This window comes from Cryptomeria japonica, chromosome 8, assembly GCF_030272615.1.
Source record: "Cryptomeria japonica chromosome 8, Sugi_1.0, whole genome shotgun sequence".
NCBI classification, from domain to species: domain Eukaryota; kingdom Viridiplantae; phylum Streptophyta; class Pinopsida; order Cupressales; family Cupressaceae; genus Cryptomeria; species Cryptomeria japonica.
Window position 1 is genome coordinate 282,080,716 of NC_081412.1, and position 12,058 is coordinate 282,092,773.

The window sequence follows — 12,058 nt, forward strand, 5'->3', positions numbered from 1 at the left end:
GCCTACAAATGATTCAACAACCGGACATAGAGAATTGTTGAGGGTGCTGATGTTCGTGTAGATGAATGTCCTGAAGTCTTAGAAGGAACCAGTTCAAAGAAAAAGGATGAAGATCCTTGCATTTTGCTTTTGGAACCTAAAACTATTAAATAAAAAACCGGTAAAGCAAATCTTGATGTACTTGTTCAACCAGAACAAATAAATTCAGAAAAAGATGATACTGAAAAAGTTGAACCTAAAGAGAATGATCATGTTATTCCTAAGTATGTAAGACTAAACCACAGTCCTAAGCAAATTATTGGGGATAAGGATGTTGGAGTACTAACTAGAAGGAAAATAAGAGAGAACTCTTGCATGATCTCCACCATTGAACCTATAAGTGCTAAGGAGGCATTTGGTGATGATTATTGGGTTAAAGCTATGGAGGAGGAATTGGATCAAATTGAAAAGAACAACACTTGGACCCTAGTACCCCGACCGGTAAAGAAGAATGTTATAGGTACTAAATGGGTATTTAAAAACAAGTTAAATAAAGATGGTGTTGTTGTTCACAACAAGGCAAGATTAGTTTGCAAGGGTTATGCTCAAGAAGAAGGTGAAGATTATGGAAAAATATTTGCACCAGTAGCAAGATTGGAGGGTGTCAAAACTTTACTTGCATTTGCACCTAGAGCATGGTATGAACGACTTCATACACATTTGATGAAGATAGGATTTGCAAGATCCAGTGATGATAGTAATATTTATCTCAAGTCTGAAGGAGATGAAATATTGGTCAGTGAAGTATTTGTTGATGATATTATTTTTGGAGGTAATGATGTCATGAGCAATAGTTTTGCAGATGAAATGAAGAATGAATTTGAAATGTCTTTAGTAGGGGAAATAAAAATTTTCATAGGCTTGCAAATACAACAAATGAAGAAAGGTATTTTCATTACTCAATCTAAGTATGTGAAAGAGGTTTTGAAGACTTTTGGCATGAGCGACTGTAAACCAGTTGGAACACCAATGGTTATAGGTTATAAGTTGTCCAAGGAGGATGCATCTAAGTCTATTGATGAAAAGGAATACAGGTCAATGATTGGCAAATTACACTATGTTGTTCACAACAGACTGGATATTTCCCATGCAGTTGGTATAGTTGCTATATTTTAGAAGAATCCAAAGGAAGCACACCTGATAGCAACAAAGAGAATTTTTAGGTATCTGAAAGGTACTATTGACTATGGATTATGGTATCCATATGGAGGGAACTTTGATTTGAAGGCATACACTGATGCTGATTGGGCAGGAAATATTGATGATCGAAAAAGTACTACTGGTGGAGCATTCTTTCTAGGAGGAAGGCTAATTTCATGGAGTAGTAAGAAGCAAAGTTGTACTTCACAATCTACTGCTGAAGCTGAGTATGTTGCATCTTATATGAATTGCACACAAGCTATTTGGATGAGGCACATTTTGGAAGGTTTTAAGATGAAGATCTCAGAACCTATAAAGATTTTATGTGATAATACAAGTGCCATTAATATTTCTAAGAATCTTGTTTTGCATGCCCGCACCAAGACATTGAATTGAAGTATCACTTTTTGAGGGAAAAAGTTCAAAGTAAAGATGCTATCTTAGAGCATGTTTCTACCCAGGAGCAGTTTGCAAATGTCTTTACCAATCCTCTGCCTAAGACCACTTTTGAGTATCTTAGAAGTCAGTTGGGGGTTGTCCCTCTTCATGAAGTTAGTTGAGCATGATGCTGATTGCATCAATCCTTGAATCACTTACAAAATTTTACATGGATTGATTAAGAAGTGGATGTATTCCACAAGGGGAGCATCAAGTTGTAGTATGTTGTTGATGCACAGTGAAAATTTGACATTACATGTTCTACTTTCAATTTGGTTTTACTGTCAAAGGGGGAGAAGAATTATGTGATTGAGGAGAATAATTATGTGACTGACAAAGGGAAACTAGCGACAGGCTGAAGATAGTTAGAACATGGTGAATACTTGGTAATGTAAACCAGGATTCCTATTCACCAATCACAACAACAATAAGAGGAGTTGATATTTGTATTGCCATCAATGCCAAAGGGGGAGATTGTTGGTATTTGAATGAAGATTGCATTAATTATATGATATGTTGTCATTGATGTTAATTGAACCAGTAATGGTATTTATGATATTGTTGATATTGTTGTTATTATTGATATTGGCTTGTAATCAGTAGGAAGAGATTTGAGGAAGATGTTGTAAACTGATATGTTAGTTTGTGAGTGGAACCAGTAAACCAATGTATAAGGTTAAACCCTTTTCTATGCAATGTAATCGGTAAACCCTACCAGTTGTTTTTTATTAAACCCTAACCGATCAAGTTTGTTGGTTTAAGATCTAATGATGGAGACACATGTGATCATTGAATGAGGATAATTTTAGATTGTTTTGGTGCATTTGTTCATTTGTTTGATTGTCTAGGGAATGAGCAAAGTGGATTGTATCTAATGCATAGCATGTGATGAGTTACAAAGTCCTCTGAAGTGGTGATCATGGAGCAGATAGAATTTTCTTGAAGAATGTGAAGAGATTGTTATGATTTCTAACGGTCAAGATTGAACCGACTTGTTTGTAATATCTATGAGAGAGTTAGGTATTTGTTGTGTTACTGACCTAATTGATTTGTATTTAAGGTCAATGAAGTTGTTTGTAAAAATGTTGGCAAAGTGTTGGCTGAAACTAGTTGAGTGTGTGGTTTCCTAACCGGAGAATGGATCTGCAGTTTGTGTAGAAGGAGATTGAAGCTTAAAAGGATATGATCAAGCACATGTAGTGCCATTCAGACATATCAAAAAAACCTATTGTTTTCTAACAATTACAACAGAATTGAAATCCCCTAACCGGGTAAGCTCTAACAAGGTGGTCCATTAGCTTGGATTCTCAAACCCTCTATCGAGGTTACTCCTAATAGGGTATTTTTCTTTTCATCAAGGCATTTTGTAAATCCCTTTATCGGGTGATTCCTAACATGAATCAGTTCTTAACAGGACTTATTGTAAATACTTTAATAGGCTTGGCTCCTAACAGGGCAAACTTCTGAAGAGTTCAGATAGCTATCCTTGTGAGTCTCATCTCACCGTGGTTTTTACCTATTTGGGTTTTCCATGTATAAACATTTGTGTCAAGTGGTGAATGTTTTTGTGGTTATGATCTTATTTGTTGATTTGATTGACTACTTAACTATTCTGATAAGGCATGATAACTAGAAGCATTGAGAGATTGAATATGTTGAGATATGATTAAGCATTTTTATGTTTACAAGATTGCAGTTGTTTACTGTTAAGTTGTTATAACAGTTAATCGGTTGATGTTGAGTATTGATCTTGACAGTGAAAGTTTACTTTGTGAGTTTGAATTTGAGATTGGGAAGTTTGTATTAGTTTTTCAGTATAATGATTCACCACCTCCCCCCTCTCAGTATTCTACCAGATACTTATTCTCTCATCATACCATCACATGACTCATTAGATGTTTGGTTCAAATGACAAGTTGTATGAAGGGATGCAACCACCCTAATTTTGGTGATAATTGGTATTAAAAGATAAACCCGAACCTTGATGGAGGGCACAAACTCTTAATTCATCACTAGCATCAAACTCATTGATATGACCATGGATATAATCGTGGTAATGGTGCAAAAAGGTCCTATGTTTAAGCAAGAGTTTGCGGTTGGTGTACCAAAACTTTCGTCGTCTAACGAGTTGTGCTTGTGTGAGCTTCTTCTTCTTAATTGGTCAGTGGATTGACTTCTTGGGATGCTTATACAACTTGGGCTTATGAAACATGAGATGGATAGAGTTTTGATGTAGTTTGGGACTTGTTTGGAAGACTTGAGTTTGTTATGACGTGGACTTGATTGATGTTGGTTCAAAATTTTTGTGTGACTAGGACATGACTTTGAATATGATGTGGACTAGACTTGAATTTGATGATAATGACTAGGATGTTGACTAATTCTACTCTTGGAAAGAAGACAAAGAAAACACATTGGACATTAATTCAAATAAGGACATCAAGAATATCAAGCTACCCTAAGAAATTGGCTGAGGAGGAAAACCTTTGCTTGCTGACTCAGGTACACACCCAATAGCTAATTAGAATACGGTCGTTGGGTCTCATGCAATGGATTCTCAATGTCGTATTAGCCGACTCTAAACGTTAATGGGCGCACAATATGGAAAGTATCTTGGGGGAGTTACTATCTCCCTTGCACAAAGATTATCCACCTTTCGGAGGTGAATCAGGTGGCCTCTAATCCTAGAGTTCTTAATAAGGATTTTTCATTCAAAGACTACTCCTTGTAGTCGCACAAGCGTGATTGAGGCCTATAGCTCTACAAAGTACCAAGCAAGATGTAGTCACACAAATGTGATTGAGACCTAAAGGCCCTACAAATTTCCCAATATGAGAGTGAACTCCCAAATAGCTCTGTCCTTCAAAACTTTCATCTCAAGAGGCCTATTTATTATAGTGAGTCAGAATGCCCAGGTCTCGTCGTACTCACTTGGGTTGTTCCCCTCTCACCAATGCCTAAGCAAATCAGGAGAGCAATCCCACTAAAGGAAAACACACAATCAAACTAGAAAAGTTAGAGGGTCTGGATTTCTAATTGTTTAGATACACAAGGACATACTCTCCTACCTCTATTCTTTTCTCAAACAAGATCAAACACATTTTAATCCTTTTTACCCCCTAATTAAAACTAAGTGCCTAGAAAATTAAACAAGCACAAAGTTTGGTTGGAAAATCGGGTAAATCTACAAAACTCACAAAATTATGATTAGTGAAGACAAATTTGCAGAAACAGCGCTCGCGTTGTTCTGCAGACGCCCGTGCTGAAGTGCTTATGCAGGCGCTAAAATGCCTGTGTACATGCTAAAGGGGGAAGAAAATTAGAAACATGAGGATCTATACAAAAAGTTTAAAAATAATAGAATATACCTACAGACGCACTGATGTAAAGTCGGAGGCGCTGAAAATAGGTTAGCACAAAAAAAACAAAAGACAAAAACCCAAAAATTTAAAATTTTGAAAATGAGCGCCAAACAACTCAAGCGCCCACGCTATTACTTGAGCGCTCGCGTTGAACCGGAAATGTAGAATAAAATGATTGTGAAATTATAATAACGAATTTTTTTTTCTTTTTCTTGGATTTTTCCCCCTTTTTAGTTGTTTTTTCTACTAATTAAGTGAAAAAACATAAAATACACCAAAAACATTAAACTGAAAGTAAGTATGAAAATATTGTTGTCACACACATTGTTTCAGTGGTGGTCATGTTGTTCTAGGATCCTGTAGAAAAGGTGGGTTAAAATTTTAAATTTTGAACCCTCACGCTAAAGTGTGTGCGCACGCACTAAAACTGTTGTCGCTCGCATTGAACCCATAGTGCTTGCGCCAATTTGCAGCCGCTCGCACTGCTCCGATACCTGCGACAAAAAACTCATGAAACTCCAAAAAAAGGTTAAATTTTAGGGATGTGGGTCCCACCGAACGTGCCAGAATGAAGAGGGGAAAAATGAGCAAGGTATTCAAATAAAGCATTCAAACACATAAAACACACAAAAACATAAAAACACAAAATGACTATTTATACGTTGCAAATCTATACCTTCTCCTTCGGATTGAGCCTTTGATGAAGCCAAATATGTGCCCCTCCTTGACTTGATTGGATTGGCTCCCTTGTTTAATGTGGATGGCTCTCCAAGATTGTGCACAAGATGATAAAATGGAATGGATGAAGGATTTAGCTAAGTGATGGATAAATATAAATTTGAGTAGAGTGTGGGTGCTATGGATAATTTCTTAGACTCAATTGGATAGCATAAACTTAGCTAACTTGGAGATGTGAAGTAAGGGGATGGAGTACTCAATTTATAGGAGACGAGGAGAAGAAATGGAGGGCTAGGATTGATTCAAGATGAAGGGTCGGGATTACATGTGAGCCCACACATGGCCCAAGAGGAGATGACAAGACAAGTGTTGAGACCAAGAGATATGTCATAAAGGATTTTCTTGTCTCCACACTCCTCAAGGTTAATTGGGAAGACTTCCCAATGTACCTAGGGAAGAGAAAGGAATGAAATATTCCTTGAGAGATGGGGATGAGGAATTAAAAATTCCTCGAAAAAGATATCATAGGGATTGGGGGAATAAAGAGGAATTAAAAATTCCTTGGATGAAGAGATGTCTAGAGGAATGTGAGATTTTGAAAATCTCACATTCACCTAGGATAAGGGCATTTAAGGAAGGTGGTTGGATGGAAGAGAAAAGGAGTTGAATTTGTGGCTAATCATGAGGATTAGCCACTAGCAGCTCATTAGGAGAGGGATTAGAAGAATTGTTAGGTGGGATTAGGACAAATGAGATTTGTAGGAGGATTTGACTAGGAGAGAGAATGAGTGGAGGGAATTAAAAATTAGAAGAATAATGATAATTGAGTTAGGGGGCTTCTAGAATAATTCATTAGGTTAATAATGGAATAGGAAAAAGGTGATTTGTAGGAATCACCTAGATTAATTAATTAATTGAAATCAATTAATTAAAAGGAGGAATTTGGAGAGAATTAATTTTAGGGGTTTTTGGAAGAATAAAGGTATATTGATTTATTAAATAAATAAATCACTAGACTATAGTGACAATATTAATTATATCTAATTAATATTGAGAAACTATAGGGATTGGCATAATTAATAAATTAAATATGAGAGGAAATTAAATTAATTATTTAGAATAATTAATTTAAGTGTCTACAGTTGTTTCATATTCATAGACCATGCCCATCATTTTCATCTTGATCAACTTCAATGTAGAATACATGGATAGTTGGAGACATGTAGTGTTTTAGGACTTGATGTTTTTCTAACTCGAGAGAAACTAGCCTTACAAAAATCTCATGGAAGGTGTCGATTGAATCCTAGATTGATTGATCATGTTCTTACCACAATTGTGACTATTGCATGTAGTTGTCAACATAAATATCTTCAAAATAATTCTCATTCTTAAAGGCTTATAAGAACTTTCCCCATGTTTAATTTTTCTCTTCATTTTGGTCTTTCATGCAAATTCATTGAGATTTCCACCACTTATTCGCAAGCAAATAAAGCTTAGAGAGGGGAATAATAATCTTCTCTTCATTGAAGAAGTTAGTAATAGAAACATAAGATTCTATCTTATCTACCCAAGTATTTACAACATTAGCATTCATCTTCCCATCAAACATAAGGATGTATAGGTTTGATTGAAACAAAGGTAGAACTCGAGTCAATAATGAGGCAAACGTTACCACCCATATGAGGACCTCTACAAAGTGGTGAACAAGAATCTATAATTTTACCCATAATAGGTTCAACATCATTCTTTATTGTCATGTTTATATCCTCTTCTTGATTTAGCCATCTTAAAATGGGTTGACAAGTAGTCCAGTGGATCTAAATGCTTGAGGAAGACAAATGAATGCTCCAATTGAATTTAATAAGGCATGCAAGATGCTAAGAAAACTAGTTTGAAACCGCTAACCTAAGGCTTGGAGTTTGAATCTCGATGAATAACTATTGATGAATTTTGGGGTATGTGGAATCTTATAAAGAAGTATTCAAGATAGAGGTAGATAAATATAAAACTAAAGCAACATAAGTATTATATTTAACTAAATGTTTTGCACATAACATACCCCTTCAAAAATTTATATGATTGCTTACCTTTTGTCATCTATATTCTATTTTTTATATCAATGTCTAAACTATGTTTCAAACAACCATTCAAGATATAATATAGACAATAAAAGGTAAACAACATACAATTTTCTCAAGGGTATGTTGTGAGTGTGTATCACATGCAAGCCAAGGGTCACTAGGAAGTTGATCTTCCTTAGAAGTAGAATCATTTCCTTTGGTTGACACCTTACCCCAAATGGTTGCAAATCTAAATTTACATGTCCTTATGAGCTAGATGATGCTACAAGCCTTGTGGGTGAAACCTAGGTTGACACATTGATTAATTAAAAAGTGTACAGTGATACTCAAGTTGATGTTTTAAGAAGTCTTGTGAATCGGAATGCGTAGTTTGAACTAGAGGTGTTTTAGAGCCTATTTAAATCATGATAAGAATTAAAAATTTTGAATGAAGTATGATTACTAGAAGTGTCTTTGTCTTTATGCCAAGTTTTATGTGCCACTATGTATGGTACTTGTGGAGAGTAAAGGTTGGTCTTTAAATGTTATTGTTAGCACTTATAAGGTGCTCTATCATGCCACAAATCAAAGTATACAAATTGCAATAACAAGCCATGATAATGGTTTGGGTGCTACCATGGCTGTCACTTTTCATGAATCCTCTTAGATCATTGTTTGGATCCTACTTGAGTCAAGATAGGTTCGATGGGGGAATTACAAGCATCATGTATATGAAAATTTTCTCCCTCAATCTAGGTATACAAGGATAGGTAAACTAATTAAATGTACTTTAATTATTTGAAGGCTTGTCCTTCTTTGTTAGATGAGATGAATCAGATACCTTTCCCGATTATAATATCCAAGAGATAAGATGCTCATACAAAATTGTCAGTAAACTATTTGTAGTATTTCAACAATGGCCATTAGTTTATCAAGGTTTATCTTCAATCTAGCCTTTCAACATAGTGAAGGAGCTTTTGTTCAAGTACCATGAACATGTTGGAAGTTGTCATTGATGTCAAAGGTATGAAGATGTATTGTCATCGGTGTCAAGTGTATGAGAAAGGTTTCCATAACAATGTCATTGATGTCTAAAGACAGATTGGATTTGAAGAAACTATTTGGTGAAATCATAGAGGTGTGGATGGTAAGGAACCCTACAATTCAAAAGAGCAATGGTTTTGCTTTCATACAAAATGTAGTTGTTGAATAGGGAATCACAATCTTGTCACAGTTATTGCAATGTACCAAAGATATTATTTTTCTAGTTGAATTTTTGGAGTCCCTAAGAATAAGACATTTAAGAAGTAGCAATTAGAAGATGTTAATAAGCATCAATGACTTAACTAATACATAAAGTAATTTATAAAAGAGTTGTTATTAAATATGCAACAATTTAATGATGAGATGAGCAACTTTATTTAGAGAAAAGATGAAGTAAAGTAAGTGCAATAATTATTAGAAGAGGATACCAAAATTATAAAGGTAGATATTATATTCATTAAGGTATAAGTCTATTATGCTTAAAGGCTGCAATTGCATCTAAGATAAAAAGCAACGATCAAGTTTATATGATCAAGGCACTAATTAACAAGTTATATAAAGAACATAAATTTGTGAGGGCAACAATGAATATTGATTAATATGTTTTTCCTGTTCAAGGATATGATATAAGTGCCCAACTTTATTATCAATGAAGCATCAATTCATATTCATAAAAAAAATAGCATATAAAACAAAATAAAAAAGGACAAAAATCAAATAAGATAAATTTGTCTTATTCATAAGAAAAGTGCAACGATTAAGATAATAACACGATAGTGATAAAGTGAACAATGCTTATTTGATAAAGCCTTAAGAAAAAGCATTGGTCATAAAGATACCAATTCATTTATAATATTGCGATGAAGGTGACAATTTGTGTAAAGTAAAAAGAACTTAAACAATGAAGGATATTACATCCTTAAAGAAATCTCTCTAAACATAGAAACCCTAAATGGTGGAGTCTACAAGATAGATTGAGAGTTTGAAACACAATGCATGAATCGGTCATGTATGCACAAATAACATAATAGACTAATTAATGCATGAAACTCTCAAAAATCTAAACATAGTTTTCTTTTTCCTAATTTGCATTATGCATGGAGATAAATATTAATTAATTAATTAATTAATTAACAAAATAATAAATTATTTAGTGAATTAATGCAACTAAGTGAATAATTAATATATAAATTATTTACTCCAACAAGCATATGCATCAAGGGCATTGAAGAAAAGAGAAGATTGATGATTTGATTTGATGAAGATATAGAAGATCATTGCAGATTTGCGTAGACTTGTGGTGGCGGATTTGAGAACCCTTCTATGACAAACTTATAAAGAAAGTATATACAAATTTCAAAATGAAGAATGTACAATTCTAAATGAAGAATTTAATGTTGAGTTTAGAGAAAACTTTCTAAAATGGAATATAATAAAGTGTATAAGAGTTTATGGGTAAATTTATTGAAGTTATGTATTTGTATATTATTTAAGGAGAGAATGAAAAATTATGGTTGAATGAGATTAAATGCTCATGAGGAGACAATGATCAGCTTTGTGGTCACCATTATAGTAAATTTGAGAAATATTTTGAAGAAGTGACTATAACATGTTTTGTGAAGAATGGGATCATCATGTTTTTCTCCATTTTGAAAACTTATGTTTCTTCTCTTTAAAAGTGAAAGCTACTGCCTGTGTGTTGCAATGGAAGATAACAACAAAAAGTTTGAAATAAAGACAACAATATGAGGTTCCAAATGAGGAAACCTTCTACACTTTAAGCCTTTAAAAGCTTGGGTAGGTGAACCCTTTTAAAACTATTTTCTTACAAAAATAGCAAAAGATTTACAGAAAACTAGTGTAAATTCCTGTAAACTTTCCTTTCTGACTAGTATAACTACAACATAAATGGAAAGTTGATTTTATATTTTTAAAAGGATCACAAAATGCACCCAAAAAACCAACAGGTAAACCAATGCCTTATCTGGGCAATAGAGTCATCTACAACAGACTGCAACCTAACAAAAGAAACTTGTACACAAATCATAAGTTCCTCATCTATCAACTCTGAATATGCATGACATATACAAAGTCCTAATCTACACCAAACTTCATCATCAAACCCACATCAAAAGTACTGATATCAATGAATTTGTTCAAAGTATATTTATATTTTCCTCCTTAAGAAAAAGACTAAAAACAACTTCATTAGATGCCTAGCAAATCATTCAAATAAGCAATCCTTGATTACTTAAAAGGAATGAACACCAGTACGATGACATAGAGACAATACAAATTTGAGTTTAAATTCTTTGGACTGTATATTTCATTCCTCTGTCAAAAGGTTACAAGTACTTCATATCTGACTCAGAAATTGCTAAGAAAAAGGCCTGTATTAAATTTTTGCCAGAGTTTTGCTACAAAATTTGTGTCCCTTTTCTAGGTAGCCTTGGTGTCCTTTTATAGAAATCAGGATGCAACAAGCTTTGGACTACATAGAAGAAAACTCTTACCCTAACTGTTATTTACTCCAAAAGTTACATTGTTGTGTCGTTGCAATTGAAGGAGAAACCTAACATTCTTTCTGGGATGTGTGCTTCATTAATTCACTGGGCATTCATTTGGAAAATGGTCAAAAGGGTAAGTTCCTATTACCCAAAATTGGTTACAACCACTAACAACTTCATAATGTCGGTGTATTATCTCATGCCAGAGCATTGATGGGTTTCACCTAAGAAAACACACAGCTGCACACCATTATGTTCTCTGCAAATCTCCCTGGATACCTCTCACCAACTTTTCACTTCAAAATGTCAGATGGAACTTGCACACCTCTGCCATTAATTCTTTTAAATTTTGGTGCCAACGGACCAAGAAGGCCTTCCTTTTGAGCACTTTTCCTTTAGTCGCTATGTTGCGTCTTTTAAATTTTAGATGTGTTTCCATTGCGGTATAGCAACAACCATCCGATCATGGAAAACTAACATGCCCTTTAACTTTCTTGAGTAACTCACTCCAAACAGGCCCCACCACTCTACCACTAGTTGTCTGTCGTAACCGCTCGCCCTAACTACTAGCATTAACTATTGTTTGGGCCCTCCACTAGTGGCTTGTCGCCATGTTGCAAGGAATAATCATCGCCCACCTTTGTGTTGCGGTATAGCAACAATTGTCGATCTGCATTGGACCTACCCGGTCATTAACCATTCTAACCTTCAAAGCGGGCCCCTTATCTATTTCACTCGTCTGCAGACCCCTACCATTTGGATTGCCTTTGGATCCACCTACTCTCCACTT